Here is a 24,997-nt window from a genome sequence, read left to right on the forward strand (position 1 = left end):
CCTCCTCTGGAGCGAAGGCTAAGGAGACAAGCTGGACTCCTGAAGGTTTACCCTTACATCTGGGATCTCCTTTCACGTGGTCAGTCGAGCCACAAATAAAGCATTTACCGAATGCTTTCTGGAATGGTGGCTTGTTCTGACCTCCTTCCGGTTTGGCACCAGAAGACACACTATTCTGCTGTGGTTTTCCTTGTGGCTTACCCTTCTGGTTTTGTTTGGGGCCCTCTTTGGAATGTGAGTTATTAGAATTCTCTTTTTAGTCTTTTTTAGGCTGTTTTCCCTCATCCTTTTTCTGAGTTGCCCCAGAATCCTTATGAGTAGCCCAGTTGGCAACCCATAAGTCAGCAGCCTTAGCTAGCTCCTGGGAATCCAATTCCTTCGAATCAGCCAAGTGCTGTCTGAGCTCAGGAGAACAGGCATCATAAATAGACTCCAACATAAAAAGATTCCTCATACCCTCATAAGTGTTCACTTTGTAACCCTTAATCCATCCCTCTAAGTTTTTCAACCCTTCACTCACCCAGGTAGCCCAAGGGGTACCATCATGCTTTTTGAGGGATCTAAACCTCTTAAAATACTGGGAAGGGGTCTTCCCGAATCTAGCTATTAAAGCTAGTTTCACACTTTCGTAATCCGTCTTACCCGCCTCCCCCAACTCCATTACCACATCAGTCGCAACAGGAGGGAGCCTAGAGAACAACCAGGGGAGCAAAGCATTCCCGGTGATGTCCTGGAGCCCATGATTGTATTCAAACAGTTTCAACCAATCCAACACATCCAATCTCGGTTCATACATACCCACTAATTCCTTTGGCATCCGGGGTCTTTTGGGACTGGAGCTCCTAGAGGAACCAGAGGAGAGAGAAGCATTTTCCATAGACAACTTTTTCATCTCTAACTCGTGATTAAGTAATATTTCTCTGAGTCTTAACTCAGCTTGCTTCTGCTCAGCCTGGGCATTCATCCGTCTGAACTCGAGCTCTTGGTTTCGTTCGGATTGAGCCAAGAACCGTTTGTATTCTAATTCGAGCTTCATTTTTTCAAGTTCAAAATAAGCAGGGTTACTTGTGGGACCTGGTATGGGCCCCGTAGGCACAGCTGGTAAGGCAGGTAGAGGAGCAGGGGAGACAGTTTCATTAGCCTCTCCGTCCTCGTCAGCCTCCTCATCGCTATCATCAGAATTACGATTCAAATCAACACCATCACTGTTATCTACATTTGCTGGAGCGATTGGTTCCTCTGAACCAGTACCCAGACTTTGGTTCGCCAGCAATCTCTCGATTAGTTCTAACTTCTTGCCTCTTACAGGAAGATTCTCTTGCCTACAGAGAGCTCGCAAACTCTCAGTATTTTCACCTGACAAGGACTCTTGACCGTAAGTTTCCATCGTAGACATGTTTCTGAAAGTCGCTTTTTGTGCAAAGTTTTGTGGTTAGTTATCCTACAGTGTCGAAAAGCACTCTAAACTGTATACTCGATACAAATGCCACCGCTGTACACCAATGTTAGGCAGAAACCTGTGCAGTTCCCTCTGGGACCACTGCAAAAGATTTAGGACTACAGGTGTTTGGCAGTGAACCCACTTGGTAGCAGTCTGTACCACACAGATTCACTTGGTAGCTGTGGCTGAGCAGTCAGACTTCCCTCAAGAAGAGTTGAGCAGTATGTGGAGTATACAAAATAGGGCAATTCTTCACAGCAAGACAAGCAAACACGCAACGAGGCTTAGTGTAAAGATATTAAGGTATTTATTTATAACGAAACATCTATCAAAAACACTATGGCACTTTCACGGCAAACAAATCAAACACAATTACTTTACGAGGAAAAAAGAAACGATCAATCCCCCTAGTAATATTTCGACAAGTCTAGGTTCTACCGGCACCACTTATTTACAGACAGAGGTGTATACCTCAAGCTAGATGGCACTCTAATATTAGTTAGGACGGGAGAGAAAAAGATAGGCAGGTTACGAAATCAACGCAGTTCAATACTTCACGGGTAAAATGCAAGGCAGGAAGGCAGGAATCACAATAGAGCGTAAAGTTCAGAGGCCAGGCGATATGTCCCAAAAAGTCTCTAGTGGAGAGGCCTTCAAGTCTCGTAGCAAATTGTTATCGGCAGATTGAACCAGTTCAGAACAATAAATGAGAAAAGCTTGGAGGCGACCCAACGGAAAGGAGAGGATTAAGACACCTCACTCGAACCGATCGAAAGGGAAGCCAGGCGGACACGGTACCTTGTTGTGGAGGGCAGCTCCGGCAGGGGCAGTTGTTCCTGGTGGTGGATGCACGTCGGGTCTTTGCCAAGAGTAGAGATGATCTCGTCGTCGAAGAAAAGTGAAGTCCGGTGCACCACCAGGGAAGAGACCAGCCGCGGAGTGCTCCGTCACAAGGCACCACCTTTTGGTTGCGGTACAGGGGTAGTGGCTATCCGGTTGCCAAGGTGCTCTGCACGGGCAATTCGACCACTGCGTCCTGAGGCGAATAGAAAGCAAAGGGGACTGGTTGTTCCCACCAGTCAGGGGAAGAGACTCTCCGGCAGGGAGATCTCCTCTTTCGTCAGGAAGTGGTGAGTCGGTTCTGCAGGGCTCCACCGGAGGTGTCGTCGTGCAGGTCGGCTCAGCGTTACCCTCATCGGATTCTTAGGTCCTGTGGCGACTTCTGAAGATCCAGTCCCAAAAGCCCTGCTTTTATGCAGAAAACCCCCATTCATTCAGTCTAGCTGTAAATCAACACTCGCTAAGTGGTGAGCGGGGAGGCTCACCACCTGGGCCAATCACTCCAGAGTGCGACCGGAGTTGGCAAGGCAACTCGGTCCAGGATGCCTAAACCCCCTCCCACACCCCTGTGGTAACCCAGACAGAATGGCACCACTTTTGAGGGTCTCTGTACAGAGGCCCGCCAAAAGTGGAACAAAGGGCTCAACCTTTGGTTTAGGAGTCACAGAGACGAACACAGACGCCATTTTACAAACCGAGTTCTGGCAGAAAATACCATCCGATAAACTTATTTAAGATAAGTAGACCGGTGGTACGTTAGAGATTAACGAGATAAAGTATTAATCTCCAACAATGGGACGAATCCCATAGGGTTATGTTCGGGGTCGGACATAACAAGTAGTTTCCACTGCCACCAGCCAAAACACGACGAGGAGGGACGGGACAGTGCCCCCTCGAGTAACAGATCCAGGAGTAATTGAATAACCCCTACTAGTACGTCCACAATAAGATGGTTTGTACTAGTTCTGTTAGTAAATTTAGGTCTAGTAAAGCCAATGGTGACTTTACATGCCTGGGGAGACAGTAGTCAGTCCCCGGGTATGGAGTCTATGGTGGAGGTCCGCTAGGACGCCCCAGTGTTACGGCACGTAGGGTGCGGTGTAACACACATAGAAAAACATATGAGACCCTATGGAGTAAAAGACCCCATAGCCCATAGAACACATTGAAATTCAAAGGAATTACACACATACATGTCCAAGAGTGGGAGAAAAAGAGTCTCACTCTTGGCAGGATGGAAAAAACAAACTCCAGAAATCCAGCAAAGCTGCTGGGGGAATCACTAGGTTAGGAAATTCAGCCTAAACAGAGAATTCTCCCTAACAGCCCCGTGTCTGTCTCCCTCCTTTTCCCCCCGCTCATGGCCCATGTCTCCCCTGTTCACCCCCACTCCCCGCTCATGCCTAGTGTTTGTCTCCTGTTCCCCCCACCCGCTCATGCCTCGTGTCTGTCTCTTGTTCTATCCACCCCCTGCTCATGCCCCGTGTCTGTCTCCTTTTCCTCCCACCCCCCGCTCATGCCCCGTGTCTGTCTACTGTTGCCCCTACCCCCCCGCTCATGCCCCGTGTCTGTCTCCTGTTCTCCCCACTCCCAGCTCATGCCCCATGTCTGTTGTTCCCCCCACGCCCCGCTCATGCCCCGTGTCTGTCTCCTGTACCCCCCACCCGCTCATGCCCTGTGTCTCTCTCCTGTTGCCCCCCACCCCCTGCTCATGCCCTGTGTCTGTCTCCTGTACCCCCCGCTCATGCCCCGTGTCTCTCCTGTTCCCCCCCACCCCCCGCTCATGCCCCGTGTCTGTCTCCTGTTCCCCCCACATGCTCATGCCCCGTGTCTCTCTCCTGTTGCCCCCCACCCCCTGCTCATGCCCCATGTCTGTTTCCTGTACCCCCCACCCCACGCTCATGCCCCATGTCTCTCTCCTGTTGCCCTCCACCCCCCGCTCATGCCCAGTGTCTGTCTCCTGTTCTCCCCACCCCCCACTCATGCCCCGTATCTATCTCCTGTTTCCCCCACACCCCACCCCCCGCTCATGCCCTGTGTCTCTCTCCTGTTGTTCCCCCACTCATGCCCCATGTCTGTCTCCTGTTCCCCCCACCCGCTCATGCCCCGTGTCTCTCTCCTGTTGCCCCCCGCCCCCCGCTCATGCCCTGTGTCTGTCTCGTGTTCCCCCCACCCGCTCGTGCCCCATGTCTCTCTCCTGTTGCCCCCCACCCCCTGCTCATGCCCCGTGTCTGTCTCCTGTACCCCCACCCCCTGCTTATGGCCCGTGTCTGTCTGCTGTTGCCCCCCAACCCACGCTCATGCCCCGTGTCTGTCTCCTGTACCCCCCCACCCCCCGTTCATGCCCCGTGTCTCTCTCCTATTGCCCCCCACTCCCGCTCATGCCCCGTGTCTCTCTCCTGTTGCCCCAACCCACGCTCATGCCCCGTGTCTGTCTCCTGTACCCACCACCCCCCGCTCATGCCCCGTGTCTTCCTCTTGTCCCCCCTATGATGACTCTTGTTGACCTCTTGTTCCCCCCCACCCCCGCTAATGCCCCATGTCTTCCTCCTGTCCCCCAATCCTCGCTGATGCCCTGTGTCTTCCTCCTGTTCCCTCCCACCCCCTGCTCATGCCCCGTGTCTTCCTCCTGTCCCCCCAAACCTCGCTGATGCTCTGTGTCTCTCTCCTGTTGCCCTCCACCCCCGCTCATGCCCCGTGTCTTTCTCCTATTGCCCCCCACACCCTCGCTCATGCCCCGTGTATGTCTCCTGTTCTCCCCACCCCCCACTCATGCCCCGTATCTATCTCCTGTTCCCCCCACCCCCCATCCCCCGCTCATGCCCCTTGTCTGTCTCCCGTTCCCCCACCCGCTCATGCCCCGTGTCTCTCTCCTGTTGTTCCCCCGCTCATTCCCCGTGTCTGTCTCCTGTTCCCCAACCCGCTCATGCCCCATGTCTCTCTCCTGTTGCCCCCGCTTCCCCGCTCATGCCCCGTGTCTGTCTCCTGTTCCCCCCACCCGCTCATGCCCCGTGTCTCTCTCCTGTTGCCCCCCACCCCCACTCATGCCCAGTGTCTCTCTCCTGTTGCCCCCCACCCCCGCTCATGCCCCGTGTCTGTCTCCTATTGCCCCCCACTCCCCCGTGTCTGTCTCCTGTTCTCCCCACCCCCCACTCATGCCCCGTATCTATCTCCTGTTCCCCCCACCCCCCGCTCATGACCTGTGTCTGTCTCCTGTTCCCCCACCCGCTCATGCCCAGTGTCTCTCTCCTGTTGTTCCCCTGCTCATGCCCCGTGTCTGTCTCCTGTTGCCCCCACCCGCTCATGCCCCGTGTCTCTCTCCTGTTGCCCCCCACCCCCACTCATGCCCAGTGTCTCTCTCCTGTTGCCCCCCACCCCCCACTCATGCCCCGTGTCTGTCCCCAATTGCCCCCCACTCCCCCGTGTCTGTCTCCTGTTCTCCCCACCCACCACTCATGCCCCGTATCTATCTCCTGTTCCCCCCACCCCCCGCTCATGACCCGTGTCTGTCTCCTGTTCCCCCATCCGCTCATGCCCTGTGTCTCTCTCCTGTTGCCCCCGAACCCCCGCTCATGCCCCGTGTCTGTCTCCTGTTCCCCCACCCGCTAATACTCTGTGTCTCTCTCCAGTTGCCCCCCACCCCATGCTCATGCCCCGTGTCTCTCTCCTGTTGCCCCCCACCCCCTGCTCATGCCCCATGTCTGTTTCCTGTACCCCCCACCCCATGCCCCATGTCTCTCTCCTGTTGCCCCCCACAACCACTCATGCCCCGTGTCTTCCTCTTGTCCCCCCTCCTATGATGCCCCTTGTTGACCTCTTGTTCCACCCACCTCCCGCTCATGCCCCGTGTCTCCCTTCTTCCCCCCACCCCCGCTCATGCCCTGTATCTGCACTGTTGGAACAGGGCAGACACGGGGCATGAGCGGGGGTGGGGGCCCCACCTTGCCCTACCCCCGCTCATGCCCCGTGTCTCTACTGTTCACCCCCACTCATGCTCCGTGTCTGTCTCCCTCCTTTTCCCCCCGCTCATGGCCCGTGTCTCCCCTGTTCACCCCCACCCCATGCCCCGTGTCTGTCTCCTGTTCCCCCCACCCGCTCATGCCCCGTGTCTGTCTCTTGTTCCTCCCACCCCCCGCTCATGCCCCGTGTCTGTCTCCTGTTTCCGCCACCCCCCGCTCATGCCCCGTGTCTGTCTCCTGTTCTCCCCACCCCCAGCTCATGCCCCATGTCTGTTGTTCCCCCCCACGCCCCACTCATGCCCCGTGTCTGTCTCCTGTTCCCCCGCCCCCTGCTCATGCCCTGTGTCTGTCTCCTGTTGCCCCCACCCCCCGCATCTCTCTCCTGTTGCCCCCACCCCCCGCTCATGCCCCGTGTCTGTCTCCTGTACCCCCTACCCCCGCTCATTCCCCGTGTCTGTCTCCTGTTCCCCCACCGCTCATGCCTCATGTCTCTCTCCTGTTGGCCCCCCGCTCATGCCCCGTGTTTGTCTCCTATTCTCCCCACCCGCTCATGCCCCGTGTCTCTCTCCTGTTGCCCCCCACCCCCTGCTCATGCCCCGTGTCTGTCTCCTGTACTCCCCCACCCCCCGCTCATGCCCTGTGTCTCTCCTGTTGCCCCCCACCTCCCCGCTCATGCCCCGTGTCTGTCCTCTGTTCCCCCCACCCCCCGCTCATGCCCCGTGTCTGTCTCCTGTTGCCCCCATCCATGCCCCGTGTCTGTCTCCTGTACCCCCCCACCCCCTGCTCATGCCCTGTGTCTGTCTCCTGTTGCCCCCCAACCCCCGCTCATGCCCCGTGTCTGTCTCCTGTACCCCCTACCCCCGCTCATTCCCCGTGTCTGTCTCCTGTTCCCCCACCCGCTCATGCCCCGTGTCTCTCTCCTGTTGCCCTCATCCATGCCTGTGTCTGTCTCCTGTTCCCCCCACCCCCCGCTCATGCCCTGTGTCTGTCTCCTGTTGCCCCTCACCCCCCCGCTCATGCCCCGTGTCTGTCTCCTGTACCCCCTACCCCCGCTCATTCCCCGTGTCTGTCTCCTGTTCCCCCACCCGCTCATGCCCCATGTCTCTCTCCTGTTGCCCCCCGCTCATGCCCCCGTGTCTGTCTCCTGTTCCCCCACCCGCTCATGCCCCCTGTCTCTCTTCTGTTGCCCCCCACCCCCGCTCATGCCCTGTGTCTCTCCTGTTGCCCCCATCTCCCCGCTCATGCCCCATGTCTGTCTTCTGTTCCGCCCACCCCCCGCTCATGCCCCGTGTCCGTCTCCTGTTGCCCCCCATCCATGCCCCATGTCTGTCTCCTGTACCCACCCACCCCCGCTCATGCCCCCTGTCTCTCTCTTGTTGCCCCCCACCCCCTGCTCATGCCCCGTGTCTCTCACCTGTTGCCCCCCATCCCCCGCTCATGCCCCGTGTCTGTCTCCTGTCGCCCCCCATGCCCCCGCTCATACCCCGTGTCTGTCTCCTGTTCTCCCCACCCCTGCTCATGCCCCGTATCTGTCTCCTGTTCCCCCACCCCCCGCTCATGCCCCGTGTCTGTCTCCTGTTCTCCCCACCCCCCCGCTCATGCCCCGTGTCTGTCTCCTGTTCTCCCCACCCCCGCTCATGCCCATGTCTCTCTCCTGTTGGCCCCACCCCCCCACTCATGCCCCGTGTCTGTCTCCTGTTGCCCCCCCACACCCCGCTCATGCCCCGTGTCTCTCTCCTGTTGCCCCCACCCCCTGCTGATGCCCCGTGTCTGTCTCCTGTTCTCCCCACCCCCCGCTCATGCCCCGTGTCTCTCTCCTGTTGGCCCCACCCCCCCGCTCATGCCCCGTGTCTGTCTCCTGTTGCCCCCCACCCCTCCGCTCATGCCCCATGTCTCTCTCCTGTTGCCCCCCACAACCACTCATGCCCTGTGTCTTCCTCTTGTCCCCCCTCCTATGATGCCCCTTGTTGACCTCTTGTTCCCCCCAACCCCCGCTCATGCCCCGTGTCTTCCTCCTGCCCCCCCACTCCTCGCTGATGCCCTGTGTCTTCCTCCTGTTCCCTCCCACCCCCTGCTCATGCCCCGTGTCTTCCTCTTGTCCCCCCTCCTATGATGCCCCTTGTTGACCTCTTGTTCCACCCACCCCCCGCTCATGCCCCGTGTCTCCCTTCTTCCACCCACCCCCCGCTCATGCCCTGTGTCTTCCTTTCCCCCCCACTCCCTGCTCATGCCCCGTGTCTCCATTCTTGAACCCCCCCACCGCCCGCTCATGCCCCGTGTCTGCACTGTTGGAACAGGGCAGACACGGGGCATGAGCTGGGGTGGGGGCCCCACCTTGCCCTACCCCCGCTCATGCCCCATGTCTCTCCTGTTCACCCCCACCCCGCTCATGCTGTGTGTCTGTCTCCCTCCTTTTCCCCCCGCTCATGGCCCGTGTCTCCCTTGTTCACCCCCACCCCCCGCTCATGCCCCGTGTCTTCCTTCTTCCCCCCCAAACCCCCACTCATGCCCTGGTTCTCCCTTCTTTCCCGCTCATGCCTTGTGTCTCCCATCTTCCCCCCCACCCCCCGCTCATGCCCCGTGTCTCCCTTCTTTCCCGCTCATGCCCCGTGTCTCCCTTCTTTCCACCCCCTGCTCATGCCCCGTGTCTCTCTCCTGGTCTTCCCGACCCCCCGCCGATGGCCTGTTGTGTTCTCTTTATACACCCTGCCTTCCCTTTCCCTGGTGTCCATCTTGGTAAAAGATTTTCCTTCCTACAACGGGACGCCTGCCTGCGGCGTCCCGGTTTGGGAAGAAAAATCTTTTTTTTACCACCCCGGGTTCCCACTTTGAGAACCTAGGATGCTAGTGGTCTTCCTCCATTGAAAAGGATGTTATGGTTACGTTGCACTAATAAAAACCTATGAAATTCAGTGAAAAAATGTTGTTAAAGGGACGTTATGGTTCAAAGTAAAACCGAAAACCCCCTGAAATTCGGCAGTTATGGTAAGATAAGCAACCATAACTCGCGCCACTGTGCACTGCTAACACTAACACCCAGGACATCAAAGATGACATCACAAATCTTATTGATGATATGTTTGTTGGCACCCAAATATATACGGCATTACAATATTCCAGCTTGGATGAGATTAATGCTCGGGCAAGTCTAATGCAGCTATCTTTGTATAAAAAGGGTTTACCAGCTCTGATAAGTTTACAAGTGTATGCCGTGGCCGAGGCCATGGCATTGACCTCTTTGGCCAAGGTGAAGGTTGAGTCGAGGTAGAAACCTAGGGTTTTTATCTCTTTAGTACATTTTATAGTGTTACCATATATATTGAAAGAAGAGTAGTTAGGGGCAAGTTTATTAAGGTTGGCTGTAGTTCCTTAGATGAGGAGCTCAGTTTTGTCATCATTCAGGCATAGTCCGTGGGCAGCCATCCATGCCTGAATGATGAGGTAGATTTTATTTACTAAGGCCGGATCCTTATCATAATCCCCAGAAAGTGGTATAAGGATCTGGGTATCATCGGCATAGTGGGTGTATGTGACACCCAGCCGGTCCAGATTATTCAATAGGGGCTTAGTAAAAATATTGTATAATATGGGTGGGACACAGGATCCCTGTGGCACATCACATGTAATAGGAATGGACACTACTGCCGCAGTAGGCGAGAAGACTCTCATAGGCCTATCGCTCAGAAAAGATTGGATCCAGATAATGGCATCCTGTGCGAAATGGGCAGCTGAATTGAGGTGGTTGCATAGGACTAAATGGTCGACCAAATTGAAAGCAGCCGAGATATCAAGGAGAAGTAGCAGTGCTGTGTTCCCCTTGTGTCTGAGTTTGTCAATCTGTGTTTCAAGATCAATCAACGCTGTTCCAGTGCTGTGTTGAGGCCTAAATCCGAATTGACGAGTTCCCAAGAGTTGGTTAGTCTCTAGGTACTCTTGGATCTGGTGATAGGCCACACGGTCTAGCATTTTAAGTAAAAATGGAACTGTCGTAATGGACCTATAGTTAGTGGGGATGGCTGGATCAAGTGATTGTTTTTTAAGGAGGGGGAGACCCATGACTCCTTTAAATTGTTAGGGTTGGTGCCTGATGCAAGGAGGCAATAATTAGTTTTGTTATGAAGGGTGAGAGTTCTCTCACTGCGTCTTTGATGATTTGGGGTGGACATATGTCCCCTTGGCAGTTAGACGGTTTAAGGGAGAGTATGATTTTTTCAACCTCAAGGATGGTGACTTTAGAAAAGCTTAAGCGTTTTTAAGGCTTGGTGTCAGGTATAGTGGTACTGACTAAGTTGGGTAGGTTAGCTTTTTTCTTAACAATCTTTGTTTGGAGCATAGTCATTTTATTCATTAGAGCGTTTTGAATATCTGAGCACCAAAGTTTATCTTTCACACAGTTGTTGCGAGGGGTATGGGGGATTACAACTCTTAGCATTACAAAGAGCTCCTTGGTGCTTGATTTGGCATGAAGGATTCTCTTGTTGTAACTTTCCTGTTTGGTTTTAATCATTTCTTTTTTGTAATGAGCTGATATTTTAGCCAAGTTGGTTTTGTTTACCTCATTATGTAGGTGTTTCCAGGTGGCTTTGCATTTCATTTTTTGAACTCTCAGCGTTTTAAGGTGGGGGTGAACCAAGAATTCAGATGGGCTCTTGGTTTACTCTTCCTCATTTTTAGTGGGGAAATTCTGTCCAAGGCTTTGGTCATAGCGTTGTTATATTCGTGTACCAATGTAGCTGGGTCAGAGGTGTCCGGGAGAGAGTTAAGAGTAGGTATGAAGAGAGGCGTGAGTTGGTCCGCTGTAATGTTCTTTTTATTTCTGGTAAGGATGGGTGAAGCTACTGGAGTATTTACAGGGGTGATGGTTTTTGTTGCTAGTGTAAAGGAGAGGAAGGCATGGTCCGTCCAAAATGGGGGATTATAGAGATAATTGAGGCAGTGCAATTAAGGTTGGAAACCCAGTCTAAAGTCCTGCCTTTATTATGATTAGGTAATGTAGCTGTTTGGGTGAAGCCAAGTTCTGTGAGCGTGTTAGTTATGATGGTGGCTTGTTGGTCATTGTATCCCAGATTAAAGTCTCCTAATACTAATATCTGGGACGTGGATTTCAGGTTGTCAGAGAGGATTGTGGCTATATCCTCCTGGAAGGTACCAAGGGCACCTGGCAGCCTGTAGATGAGGAGGATAGTGAGTGTTTGAGAATCAGAGAGGAAGAGTTTTGCGGTGAGTAGTTCACATGATTTAGCAATAGGAGGAGGGGCTAGTCTCATGGATAGAGTGGATTTAGCTATAATAGCTATACCTCCACCTCTAACGTCCCTGTCAGCTCTGAGTATACTATATTTATCAGGGACTGCAAGCATAAGGGCAGGTCCTGCGGCTGCATGAAGCCATGATTCGGTAATGGCCAAGACGTCATAGTTTTGAGTGCAAATTAAGTCAGCTATCTCGGTCGCATGTGCCACCAAGGATCTAGCGTTGATAAGTGCGCACTTGATGTTGGGGACGCTAAGGTTAGCCAAGTGGGTCAGTGGATTGTCTTGGCTAGAGGTGGGCTGATTAGCACCTGGAGGTTGGTGGATTGCTAATTGATTTATGCTAGTGTAATTCTTAGAGTGTGGAGAGCATGTGGAAGTTTGGGATTTGTTTGTGATCTTGTTGTTATGTTGAACACATAGGCCTGCTCTAAGTAGGCTGCTGTTGGTGCTCCTGCTAGCTAGAGAATCATGGAGTCTCGTTAATCTGGAGCAAAGTTTTAGATTTCTTGATTGCGTATTACAAGGGAGGTCGGTTTTAGTGAGTCTGCAGGTCTGGTTGTGCTGATCCGGTAGTTCAAACTTTTCGGGATGGGCAAGGTCCAGGCAAGGTTTGTTGTTGACCATGGGCCACGTAGGGGGTCTAGTGATTGTGCTATACCTAGAGTTGGGATGCAGCTGGGATGAAAGGGCAGGATATGTGGTGTACATTAAGGATAGCCTAGTACTTCCCTGGAGAGGAGCAGCGATGTGGATGAAACCGAAGATGCTGGCTGGGGGACCTGGTTTCGGAAGGGTCCGCAGGAAGAGGTGTAGTAGAGCGATAAGGGTGAGCATATTGTGATAAAGTATCTTATTGACTGAACTGTGATCTGAATATCAGTAGCGTGCTAGTACAATAGTAATCACAATTCTTCACACAATGTCACTTAGATGCGGACGAGCAACGGTCAGTATTTTAACAAATTACAAGAGGCACTGGTAAGGGGTCATGGAGCGAAGGTAGGACGTGGCACAAGCAGGAATGTGTGAGTTGAGGATTGTACCACAGAGGTGGCAAATAAGGTATACAGTATGTTCATAAGTCACAAGTCAAACAAGATATGCAGTAAATACACAAGTCAATGATATTGGTAGACATCCGTACTTGTGAATGCAATTCTAGAGGCTAGTTTGGCATAGTGGTAAATAAGTCATCTCACAGTTTGCTCCAACGCATTCAGCAAAATCACTGGTTACTGATAGGAGACAGAATTTCGATCACGGATTTCATTGCAGTGTCAGTGAGTATAATTATGAGGCAGTTGTGTGAACGAGTACCTTTGTTGAGTGAGCAGGTGAAAAATACATTGTAAGTGCCATACATTACAGTGGGAAATTAAACTTGGGTGCAGAGGTCAATAATAACGGCTTACTTCAGCAATATGGTATAGGTGTAACATAGTTCGCGATAAGGTACAGCATAGGTCAACACAGTCATTTAACATTATTCTCTAGGCAAGTAGGTTGGACACACACAGCTAGCGGAGTCTAGTGGTATTTGGGTAGTAGGGAGCCATTGGAGGGGTCTTACCTGAACGCCTTGGGCATAATGGATGGCAGTGCAGCAGTTTGGGCAATTACAGGCAGTGATGGAAGGGTTCCTCATACTGGCCCATTTTATCTCTCACGTGATCCTTTACAGGACAGGACCTTGGCATCATCTACATGAGTACATGTGCTCCTGTAACTTACCATCTGGACAGAGACTGTGCCTCTGTTTTGCTGATGCCACTAAAGGTAATGGGTGCCCTCTTTCTTCTTCAACACCAGCCCCATTCCAGAGGGTCTTGGGGCTAGTGAGGCCCCTTCCACTGGCCAACGTGATCTCTCAGGTTGTAAGAGGATTCAATTCAGCACTACAGCTAAGTCAACGCCTAGTCTAGAATACTGAATGAAAACCCTTATTGATATATCTTTATGTCCAGTTCATGCGTTCTGGATGACTACCCCTATATAACACCCCTCTCTTGGAATCCTCCTGACCCCACTGAGCCAAGAAGTAGTTCTGTTTTGCAAGTTTAAAAGGTTTATTTGATAATTTAAACAATATATATATATATCACACTTTATAATAAATTAATAATTGAATATCACACTTAATCTGAGATGATAAAGATTAACAAAGGAGAATCTGGCACTAGCACACTTCTTTATAATCACTAAGGAGTTGACATGAAATGGATAAGGTAGCACACTGGTAAATAGGGACAGAAGAATAATGTGGTAGAGAATGCTTTATAGAGTTCAAATGGATGCAATGTTGAATGAAAGGCAGTACATAAAATACTCAATATGATTTCAACTAAACAATGTAATCACTTTTCTCTGGCAATCCACTCCCCCCTTGATGCAATGCAAGGAAATGGAAGGAAAGCGCACAGTTCTCAGAAATGCAATCAAATGTAATTCAGTTCACCCCAGCAAGCTTAGAGTACAGATCGGAGTTTTAAACACAGGCCCAAAATGCTTTTATATGTGCTGGCAATGATGTGAAAAATATGCTAAAATGCTTTTAATTCCCTCTAGAGGTTCAGGGTGAGTGGTATCAAGTTAATATTAGCCCAGGCTCACTTCAGCAAGGATCTAGGAGTAACTAGCAGGTTAAACGAATTTCTGGCGAATGGAAGGCAAGCAGCAGCAGATTTTTACACGTGAAGAAATTTGCAAATCGCGGTAAAATTCGCGGGTGCGCCGGGCGCGATTACAGAGGAACTACAAGAAGGACTATCACTATCGTTTTGGGGTCCTAGGACAGCCTAGGATCTCAGCTTCCAGATGAAAGTTACTGCAAGTCTCTAAGACAAATGGTCGCGGAGATATGAGCGATTTTGTGAAGGTCGTTTTTCAGAATTGAAATTTTAAAGTTCAAAAGACAAGTGCAGCTTGCAACTAGAAAATGACAGGTGACGACTTTACAAATGACAGGTGACAGTTAGGAGGCAGTTCTACTTAGATTAAAATAGATTGAATTATAATATTTTAACTAAGAGATTGGTTCTGCACAGTTTGCTAGGTACTCACACTATATTCTTGAATTAAATGGGCCTCGCCACGGATCTGGTCAGGTTTTAGACTGGACTCTGGTCTCTGCACTTCACAGTGATCTGGGTCAGCTCTCTCTGTTTCTGCTAACAGCGGTCTGGTCTGGGTCTGCTCTCTCTCTGGATTCTGGAGATTGATGGATTTGAAGTCTGGATCTTTCTGCACAGCTTTCTCTAGAGATTGATGGAGGTAAAGTATGGATTTTCCCGGCAGAGCTTCCAGCTGCAAATGGATTTGAAGGTCCCTATCTGTCCTGCCTGTCTGCTTTTATGTGTTTTGAAAATGGGTGGAGAGGCTAGCTTCCTAGGCCCTACCCCTCTCCCCTTGTCATTGGCCACTTCATCCGCTTCCCCTTGATTGGGGGAATGAAATGAAGTGTCATCATGATGAGGTCTGTTTATGATACAGAGAACCCACCCCTGTCAACTTACACACAATCTATATTTTGATCCAAAAGGCATATTTGCACAGGTACACATTTGTTTAAAATTACATGCACCCCTCACATATCACAGGAGGTATCCCCTGTTCAAACTCTGCTCTTCCTGGGGGCTTGCATTCAGAAATGGCACATATTTCACTTTTTAACTGATTTTGCAATATCAGACATTAACCCAAATTTACACACATGTGCGCAAGGAGTATGGACATTAGTTGATGAAGTGTCAGATTTTTCACATGCACACATTTTGAGTAATATCCTCTTTTCCGCTAAAACCCCCCTGAACATACCACCGGATCCTAACACGTCTTAAAATGTGGGCAGAAAAATCACAAGAATTATGGTATCATTTAAATAATTTTCACAAGTCCGCTCTATGAATGATCCATCTTTTTAGAGTTATGTTCTGGCCCCAAAGGGGTGTGGTTTCCCCCCAGCACAAGGTTGAATTTCTGGTTTTTCCAGTTCTGCCAAGCCAGCTTGCTCTCACAGGCAGTGCTCCTCCCCTGTCCTTCCAGGAGGAAGCTCCATTTACGACTCCCGCCAATAAAACATTTGCCTGAGTCAGGACAGGGCTTTGTTCAGAGCTCCTGTTATTCTGTGGGGGCTCCCCTTATTTCAATTATCAGAGAGATGGCATATCCTTAGTGTGGCCAGCAAAAGGCAGATAGGCCTGGGAACACAGCTGTGACTCAAGTTTCACTCCTGATGGGGGGTAGTTGCCAGGCAGAATTCAGTTCCTTAAGCCAGGTTTCAGATAAAATGTCACTTTTTGTTACCCAGTTTAAGTCAAGACAATGTTTACATATGCAGCTAGAATGCTGATTCTAAGTTTAAAACTATGACATTTAAACAATTGCAACCTATGTGACACTCAAAGTAGGTCACTCATTTCTTTTAAACATTTAGATTTTTAGTGTCTTTCAGTCCAAATTTACTTAAACTGCTGAAATCCACAGCTCAGCCAGTCTTGTTATAAACCTTCAAGTCACTTCAGAATATAACTTTACATTGGATCCACCTCTCAGTAAGTCTTTCTTTGGCTTGCTTTGGGTTCATTTATTCAGTTTTACACAAAATCTGGTGGTTTTAAAACGCCGGCTTTCTGATAGTGGTGAGTACTGGTACTGCACCCCTTTTTGGGATTTAAGAAAATGAATTCCCAACAGTTATGGGTTTGCTTTTGGCAATCAGCATTGCCATTCCCAATGGTTTCAGACTACTGTATGGGTAGTCCAATGGTGGTTTTAGGCAGTGTCCTTCTGTGCCCATAACATCGGCAAAAATGAGTGGCAGCCTATTCTTCATGCATTTCCCTGTGCATTTTCTGGGAAGCTCTGGCCATCATGATGTTTTCCATGTCAGTACTGCACAGTTTTGAGGTAGGGCTTGGATGCGTGGATAAAAACATCCCACAAGGTCATCCCTCATGGGTCTTATACATCTACTTGTTGGTTCTTTCTTGGGCATCATAGCCCTGGGCGTCTCTTCCAAAGGGCATTATTTATTTTATCATTTATCCTGTTTTTTCCTCTTTTGATTGTTTGAACGTTATGACGCTCAAGTCTACTTGACCTTTCAACCAGGATCATGTCACCTCTTCTTTCCTCCCTCTATAACCTCTCATGGCCTGCTTACCCATCTCCAGGCTTTGTGCATCTTATATATCAAACTGTGGCCTGTGGTACACTCCTTTCACTTCCTGTTCTTCCATCTCCTGTGCTGCTCTTCTCTCTTACTCCTTTTGATTTTCTCTTACCTCATGACCATCACTCATTTCACCATTCACAGGCCTTTCCACAATCCCCAAAACCCATCCACTGTTACTCACAACCCTGCCCATCTAATCGCCCTTATCCCCATTCCGCCCACACCTACAGTTTCTGTTGGGCTTCAAAATAGCCAAATAATTTTTATATAATTCACATTACATTGGACACATTCTTTCGATACAACCTTCACATTTTCTATTTAATTGAGACCTCTGACTCTGTCAGCCCTGCGATTCTTACTACCCCTCTTTTGAACTTCTCTCCTCTCTCCTCCTGACAGAGGTAGCAAGACTTGATTTTTTAAACATTCTCCCTAAATCCTCTGTTCAGCATGTTTGTCTCCCTGTTATCTACAATTCTCAATGACATTTGTGATGTCATCTTTGATGTCCTGGGTGTTAGTCTTAGCAAAGCACGGTGGTGGCGCAAGTTATGGTTGCATAGCTTACCATAACTTGCGAATTTCAGGGGGTTTTCGGTTTTACTCAGGACCATAACGTCCCTTTAAGTTTTTTTACTGTATTTCATAGGTTTTTAATAGGGCAACTTAACCATACCGTCCCTTTAACAATGTTTTTTTACTGAATACACATATACATAGTGTGAATTTTATAGATGTTTACTAGGAGTCCATTACTTTATATACATATAACATGCTGAACCCCTGCTAGTGATTTTGATGTCTGCGGACTGTGCGAATGTCCGCAGATGGACGCGGACAACATCAACACTACTCAAAAACTCAGGGGGTATCTTAGATTGGTCTATTAGGCAAAGGGCGGCTCCTACGGCTGCGGCTCCCTGTGTCTGCAGGTGTCCGCAAGGGACGCTAGGCGCTGGTCCGCCTTTCTCTCTGGTTAGCTCCACCTGCTCGCCCAGCCCAACAACCTACACCTTTCCTTTCCTTTTCATTCACATGGTTTCTACACTTCAGTGTATACCGCTAATTGTGGTAAACTAGGTCTGCTTTTCTCCCCTCACAGGACTCTCAAACTTAGGTGGCCTCTACACTGGGTACCTAATTCGTATTTACTGTGTTACTGTTGCTCTGTAATTGTGGTAAACTAGGGCTTTTTCTCCCCTCGCAGGACTCTCAAACTTAGGTGGCTTCTACACTGGGTACCTAATTCGTATTTACTGTGTTACTGTTGCTCTGTAATTGTGGTAAACTAGGGCTTTTTTTCTCCCCTCACAGGACTCTCAAACTTAGGTGGCCTCTACACTGGGTACCAAATTCGTATTTACTGTGTTACTGTTGCTCTGTAATTGTGGTAAACTAGGGCTTTTTCTCCCCTCGCAGGACTCTCAAACTTAGGTGGCCTCTACACTGGGTACCTAATTCGTATTTACTGTGTTACTATTGCTCTGTAATTGTGGTAAACTAGGGCTTGCCGCTTCACTCCTGTCCGCTTGCTCTCGTCTGTCTCCCCCCCCCACTCCCTCCTTATTCCATGGTGCTCTCTGGCTCTCCTGTCTTCTCAAACTGCTTCTCCATTGACTATCCTGCTCTCCTCGCTAAATCTGGTAGGAAAAAGTTTAAAAAGGATATCCTGGTCTCCAACCCAGGCCTCCCTATCGCTGACACCTATACTAGTGCCTCCTCCAAGGAAACTCTTACTGACATCCTCTTTTTCGTGCCTTCCCCTGACCAATGGACCCTTCATATGGTCTCTGTGCTCTCTCCCTTCTCCTCTTCTCCCATTAATGGTGGCACCCGTTGGGATGTTCTCTTGGCCCCCTTCCGCTCCTCTAAGGCCATCATTAATGTCTACACTAATGGGACCGTCTTGGTCCAAGGCCCTCAGGCCAACCTCCACCTCTTTGATAGACGCTTCCGGCGCCTCATCAACTTCCTTTCCTCTCCTGCTGTCCCCTCTTCTCTGTCCTCGGCTACCTTGCCTCCACCCTCTCACCCTGCCCTCTCTCTTGCTCCTTCTTCACCTCCACAGGGCGTACCTCTGATCTGTACCCCTCCCCGGAAGTCTTTCAAGGATGCCAACCTTCTCCACATTGCCACTCTCAACTCTCTCTCTGCCGTCAAACATTCCTCTGATATCTGTCGCCTTCTTGAGGAACTGGACCTTGACATCCTCGGTCTCACTGAGACATGGTTCACGGCCAGCTCTGTCACCAGCTTTGACACACTCCTACCTGATGGTTACAAGATCCTCTCCTTGCCCAGGCCCAACTGTGCTGGGGGGGGTGTGGCCCTTATCTTCCCTGAGTGGATTCCTGCCACTGTCACTCCTATGCAGACCTACTCCTCCTTTGAATGCCTTGTCTGCCGACTCTCTCCTAGCCATTCCCTTACCGTGGCTACTATCTATCGGCCACCTGGTCAAATTTTCTCCTTCCTCTCTGAGTGGGCTGATCTCTCCTCCTCACTCCTGTCCTCAACCACTCAACTCCTCTTTCTTGGAGACTTCAATATCCACCTTGAGGCCTCCTATCCTCCCTCTGGACTCTTTCGCGACCTCTGACTCTCACTCTCTATTCTCCCGTCTGGGCCGACCCATTCTGCAGGGCACACTCTTGATGCTCTGATCTCTTCTGACCTTCCCCTCTCTGTCCCTCTCTCCACTCCTCTCTCCTGGAGTGATCACTTTCTCCTATCCTCCCACCTCACTTTCCCTACCCCACAGGCAAAGCCACCCTCATCACTGCCACCCACCTTCGCGGTCATCCGACCCATGAAGTGTCAGTTGAGGCTTTTCGCTTCCACCTTCTCGCCCCCTCCTCCCCCTTCGGCTGACTCCCAACCTGACACAGCCCTCTCCACTCTCCACTCTGCTATATCTGATACCCTTGATATCCGTGCCCCTGTCATGAGAATCCGCCTGAAGCCAAAGCCAAATGTAACTCCTGGTATGACTCGGATCTCGTCACCCTTAAACGCAAGTGCAGGGTGGCAGAGAGGAAATGGCGTGCTTCATGTTCATCCTCTGACAAACTGGCCTGCCGCCTGCTCCAAAGGCAATACCGGCTCTCCGTTCTCACTAAGAAGAGAGCCCTTATCCAAGCCCGCATCTCTGCGGCACCTAATAATTCGGCCGAACTCTTTAAAATCTGCAAGGAGCTGGCCAACCCTGCTGCAGTCTCCACCTCTCCTGTCCCCTCCTAGGCCCTCTGCACGGCACTGGCCTCTCACTTCATTTCAAAAACTCAGGACATCCTGTCCTCACTCTCCTCCTATCACCTCCCCTCCTCTATTCCCTGCTCTCCCTCTGGCCCTTCTGAAGCCACCCCTCCTCCCTCCTTCTCTGCCTTTCCCCTTTTTTCTGCTGACAAGTTTTCGAGACAAGTCCAATCTATGAAAGTCTCGTCAAAACAGGTCCACCCCTGTTCCTCCAAAACTATCAAGGACCACATCGACTCCCTGGCGCATGCCCTGGCTGACTTCTGAAATCACTCCTTCGCCTCTGGAGTCTTCCCATCCCCCCTCAAGCACTCCCTTGTGCAACCCCTTCTTAAGAAACCCTCTTCCGACCCCTCCTGCCCAGCTAACTATCGCCCAATCTCTATCACTCCCTTCTTGGGTAAGCTCCTGGAGAAACTGGCCATCTCCCAGCTTAATCTCCATGCTGAATCTGTTGGTAGTCTTCATGACCATCAGTCTGGCTTCAGAGCTGCCAGAAGCACGGAAACTGCTCTCCTGAACATCCGTGAGGACCTGCTCTCGAACTTTGACTCTAACACCCCTTGTGTTCTCATTTTGCTCGACCTCTCTTCTGCCTTTGACACTGTCAACCACACCATCCTGCTCAACCGTCTCTCTGATAACCTGGGTATCACTGGTCAAGCTCTGGCGTGGCTGACCTCTTTCCTCGCCAATCGACCCTCCCAGGTCCAACTGGGTTCCTTCCTCTCTGTCATCTTTTTTTCTACCTGTGGTGTCCCCGAGGGATCTAACCTCTCCTCCTGGCCGTTCAACCAGTACCTGGCACTTCTTGCTCACGGCATCGCCGCTCTCTGTCCCAACTATCAGTGCTATGCGGATGATACCCAGCTCATTTTCAGGTACCCTCGGCCTCCTCTTCCCCTTCCCTCATCTCTGACTGTCTTTCTGCTATCCAGGAATGGTGTGCCGCCAACGACCTCTGCCTTAATACCATTAAGACTGAGATTCTACTTATCGGCACACCCACACCCTCCTTCCCTGCAGCTCTCTGGCCGGCCTCCCTTGGCCCTCTTCCTGCTCCTACCTGCAAGGCAAAAAACCTCGGGGTCATCTTCGACTCCACACTCTCTTTCTCTCCTCACATATCTGACGTCTCTAAGAAGTCACACTACCAGCTACACCTCCTCAGAGGCATCCTTCCTTTCCTCTCCTTCCCCCAGAAGCTCACTGTCTCCAGAGCCCTGGTTCTCTCGAAGGTGGACTACTGTAACAGCCTCTACCTAAATCTTGCTGCCTCTACTCTCCGCCCTTTGCAACTCATCCAGAACAGGACCGCGAGACTTGTCCTTGGCCTCAAGCCCAGTGACCGTATCTCTCCAGGACTGAAATCGCTACACTGGCTCCCAGTGGCTGCGAGGATTAAGTTCAAAACCCTCTGCATTGTCCACAAGGCCTTCTGGGGCCTTGGGCCAAAATACCTTCAACTCTCTCTTCCTAAATATCTTCCTTCTCGAGCTCTTCACTCATCCACCTCCAACTACCTCAGGGTCAGCCGCTTCTCCAAGCAACGAGCTGCGGGTAGATCTCTCTCCTCAGCAGGGGCCTCCCTCTGGAACAGCCGTCCTGCCTCCCTGAAACTTGAGGAGAATCATCTCCGGTTCCAGAAGCACCTCAAGACCTTCCTCTTTGCCTCCGCTTTCTCTCCCTCTCTCCCCTGCTAAAATCACTGAACCTGCACTGAATCTGCAACTGGGCCACTCACCGATCTCGGTCCTTGGCCCAACCACTTTCCCCTGCACTTGCCACCAGCTGGCCCTATTATTTATCTTGTATTCTACTAACCATGTCCTGCACTTTCCCCTCTCCCCTTCCCCTTGCACTTGCACTTTCCCAGTCCCCCTACCCTTGCACTTGCGCGATCTGAATGACACCTGGCCTAGTAGGATCGTTGTCTGTCTCCCCTTGTTCCCACCCCCTGCCTCGTCGTGCCTTGAAACACTTGTGTATAGGAACGTTACAAATGCCATATCATATCATGCTATATAAACACTGAAAAAGTTCAAAAAGCAGCACATAAACACATTATATGTAATAATAAATAAGAAATGGAACCTATATATGTAACACATCAACCATCCATTTAAATACCATATGCACTAAAATGGAATATACTACAACAAGAAAGATATGCCTCCAACATAATTACCTGACAGAAACTGCACAGCTAAGAGCAACAGCAGACCTACACAACAGTAAGTACACAATTTACCAGAAACTAGTAAGTAAACTTCATTTTTCTTATATATTTCTAAACTTTCTTTATTTGGTGCACTAAAACTAATATTTTTTTTTACGCAGAAATGTCCACTATTTTGGAATGGCTTGAGGAAAATTCTGCACGTGAGGAAATGTCTGAAGACGGGCATACTACTGGTAGACACTTCGCTATATAAGCAAATTAATAACCATTACTTTATGTGTACTTAACATATATATATATTTTTTTTTTTAACATACAAACATTGAAAATAATACACCAAAAGAGACATTAGAAAATACTCTGCAGTGCATGGAACAAAAAATGGACATGCTTATGGAAAATTTCAATCTTTTGAAACATTTTGTGGAGGACCACATAAAAGAAAAAATTAAATATCATTGTCCCACATGCACCTGTTCCCCCTCTCCATGTCCCAGTCAACTATCCTCAAACCCTCAACACCAAGAAAAACGTTTTGATGAGACATCCATTCCTTCATCCCCTCCCATCCATCCTCTCCAAACCCCTAACTCCCTTGTGTTTGTTTCAGTTTCCGCTTCCGAGTCTCTTTCATAAATTGAATATCTGTATATAATAAAAAAATAATATGTGTGTTTTAATTTAGTCCTTTGTGTCTTATTTTTTTTTAAAAAGGGCAATTAAGGTGTCAGCAGACAGCGCGGGTGTCTGGAATGTCCATAATTAACCAAAATGGGGGTGTCCTGAGGACACTATACCTGTCCGTACTGTCCGCAGGCAAGATGAAACTGTTCTTAGGACACACTAGGTGTTTGGAATGTCCGCAATTAACCAAAATGCAGGTATCCTAAGGAAACTATACCTGTCTGTACTGTCCGCAAGCAACATGGAACTGTTGGTAGAACACAATCGGTGTCCGGAATGTCCGCAATTAACCAAAATGGAGGAGTCCTAAGGACACTATACCTGTCCGTACTGTCTGCAAGCAACATGGAACTGTTCTTAGAATTTAATCGGTGTCCGGTATGTCTTCAATTAACCAAAATGGAGGTGTCCTAAGGACACTATACTTATCCGTACTGTCTGCAAGCAACATGGAACTGTTCTTAGAACACATTCGATGTCTGAAATGTTTGAAATTAACCCAAATGGAGGTGTTCTAAGGACACTTTGCCTGTCCGTGCTGTCTGTAGAACATCTACGCACATGCGCACCACACCCATAAGTCCTAGGAACATTGCGCCTGTCCATAACTGTCCGTATTACTTGTGTCGCACTTTTAATTACTTTGAGGACCTAAACACTGTCCGTAGAACACCCGCGCACATGCGCACGACCGTTCATGTGCACTTGGTGTCCTGCGGACACCGATTCCCTTTGTGGACGTGTTCGTGATGTCATCATGTGACTGCACCCACGCTGAGCGTGTGTCCTGAATTGCGGACACTGTTCGTGACCGCAAACATTTTAAAACATTTTACAGTAAATATTCACCATTGCACATGTACCAGACAATGACCCTGACTTTCTACATACTTTTTGGAACTTTTTGATCCTTTTTGGGGTGTTCGATCTGTCTGCAGACAGTGTGGCTGTCCGCGAAGCGCACACCTGCACCCCTATAGAAGGCCACACCCCAGAGCTCATCCTCATTGTGCTTCTGGCTATCTGACAGAGCATTGTCTACTTTGGCTGCTAATCTTCCTGATTTTGCTGCTCTTGCTGCTTTCCATCAGATCTCATGGCATCTATGCTTGCTGCTCCAGCTGGTGCTACATCTGTCTCAGCACCACCCCAACCCCCTCCAACACCACCACCTCCCCAAGGGCCTGAAGAGGGGAACAGGCGTGAGGATGTAGAGGAGGATGAAGAGGATGAGGTACTGGAAGTCCCTGCTACCAGCACTCGCCACTCGGGTGTGGCAGTTGTTTACCATTCAGGGTGGAGTGCCAAAAGCAAGTGCGAACAAGTCACCTGCAATCAGTGCCACATGGTGCTGAGTCGTGGGAGGCCGGGTTCGTACAGCTTTGATACGACATCTATGAAGTGATACCTAAGGTCGTTCCACGGTGGGGCCGTTGGCAAGGTTGTACCTTGTGATCAATGTAGTAGGTTGAGTTCCTCTACCACATCCTCTGTTTCTGCTCCTGTCACCACAAGAGACACTCCTGTGGGACAGCACATCCCTCCAGCTGCCTCACAGGCCATTCACGATGCTGTTGACCCTTACCTTTCGATGGTCACAATATTTTGTATATACTGCGATGCTGTACTCTGCAGGGGGAGAGTCTTCGGAGTGCTTTCGAGACTACGGTCAAGGAGCATGAGAAGGTCTGCCCACTACCTTAATAAGGCCCACCCTACATCTTCCTTTCTCCACCTGCCCTTTTTTATCCTTGTGGTTGGTGTCCCTTCCTTACCCTCCTTTCCGCTCCTCTCCTAGTGTGTTGTGTGCAAAAAACCCCAAAAAATATAAAACTACAAAAATCCCCAAAAAATAAGGCTCTTTTCCGAGCTGCCTTTCACAGTCTAAAAATAGAAGTAGTAAATAAATGGAGCAGGACCCTGTGCATTTTGTAGAAGTCTGCGGACAGTTCGCGGATATCTGGACTTGGACAGCCCTTTTACCCTTTCCACTTCACTCTCTGTGCCATTCCCTCATTGAAGACAGCAAAGCAGTCACACAACCATACACCAATCACATCCAAGGCCTCTACATCTAACTTCATCATCAGAGTTCAACACTTCAAATGTACTGTTGAACACTCTGAGTACAACTCTCATATCATTGGAAAGCACCTACTACAAAAACTACTGTACAAGTCTCCAAGATTTCTACTTGCAGCTACA

The sequence above is a fragment of the Ambystoma mexicanum genome, chromosome 11, assembly GCF_040938575.1.
Source record: "Ambystoma mexicanum isolate Mex_15411 chromosome 11, UKY_AmexF1_1, whole genome shotgun sequence".
NCBI classification, from domain to species: Eukaryota; Metazoa; Chordata; class Amphibia; order Caudata; family Ambystomatidae; genus Ambystoma; species Ambystoma mexicanum.